Source organism: Vigna unguiculata, chromosome 3 (genome assembly GCF_004118075.2).
Source record: "Vigna unguiculata cultivar IT97K-499-35 chromosome 3, ASM411807v1, whole genome shotgun sequence".
In the NCBI taxonomy this organism is placed as follows: Eukaryota; Viridiplantae; Streptophyta; class Magnoliopsida; order Fabales; family Fabaceae; genus Vigna; species Vigna unguiculata.
The window spans coordinates 48,202,721-48,203,529 of NC_040281.1; the positions used below are offsets into that span (position 1 = coordinate 48,202,721).

The following is an 809-nucleotide window of genomic DNA, read 5'->3' on the forward strand; positions in this document are numbered from 1 at the left end:
TACATAGTGATATAAATTATATTTAATACACAAAACAAAAAGCTACATACAACACTATAATCTTTTATAATAAATTTAGAGAAAATTATTAAATTGATTTATTTTTAAACTGACCAAATCAAGAAAATTAAAAATATTATACCGAAAGAAAAAGAAAGCCTTTAGTATAATTATAATAATGATAATAATAATTGTGATACCCCTCTTTCATGACTTCATAAAAACAGAAACGCTGTCTCCATTCCTTCTCATTTTCTCACCTTTTCTGCTGTCCAAACCCCTTCCAACCTCTTTTCCATAATTCTGCTATCTCATTTTGTGCCTGATTTCGTGCTCAGATTCTGGAAGGACTAGCTCAACAGGATTCCCAGCCGCTTCCTCTCTTGGCCCCCATTCTCCTAGGTAGGTTCCATCTTCATCTCAGTCCATTTCCAAACTAGAATTCACTAGTTAACCTCTGTGTTTTGGTCCTGACCGCGTAATTTTCCTTCTCCATGTCCTAGTGGTGGATTCTCCTAGGTCCAACTGAAACTTCTGCTCTCTCATAGTTTGCTTGGTTCCACCAAATTGAATTCTTGACAAAAAGGTAAGGGAAGCTAACTTTGTAACTCATTTTGGTGTGAATTGCGTTTGGGAGTGCTTTAATTGCATGATTGCTTGTGTAATTGATGTTTGAGACTGCTAATGTATGAAATTGAGTGGGGATGGTCTTTGAGCGAGTTTGCATGTGCAGAACAGGGAGGATTTTCTGGTAGTTTCGCCTAGGCGAGTTGGTCTCGCCTGAGCGAAAATACCAGAAGCTCACCCCT

General features: G+C 37.6%; 1 long non-coding RNA gene across 1 annotated transcript in view; it reads left to right on the forward strand.

Moving 5' to 3' along the window:
• Window positions 1–210: 210 nt before the first annotated feature.
• Window positions 211–809, forward strand: part of LOC114175733 — a 1,653-nt gene continuing 1,054 nt past the window's right edge. The window contains exons 1-2 of the long non-coding RNA XR_003602898.1: window positions 211–402; window positions 504–586. This is a non-coding gene — a long non-coding RNA (uncharacterized LOC114175733). The remainder of the gene's footprint in view (window positions 403–503; window positions 587–809) is intronic.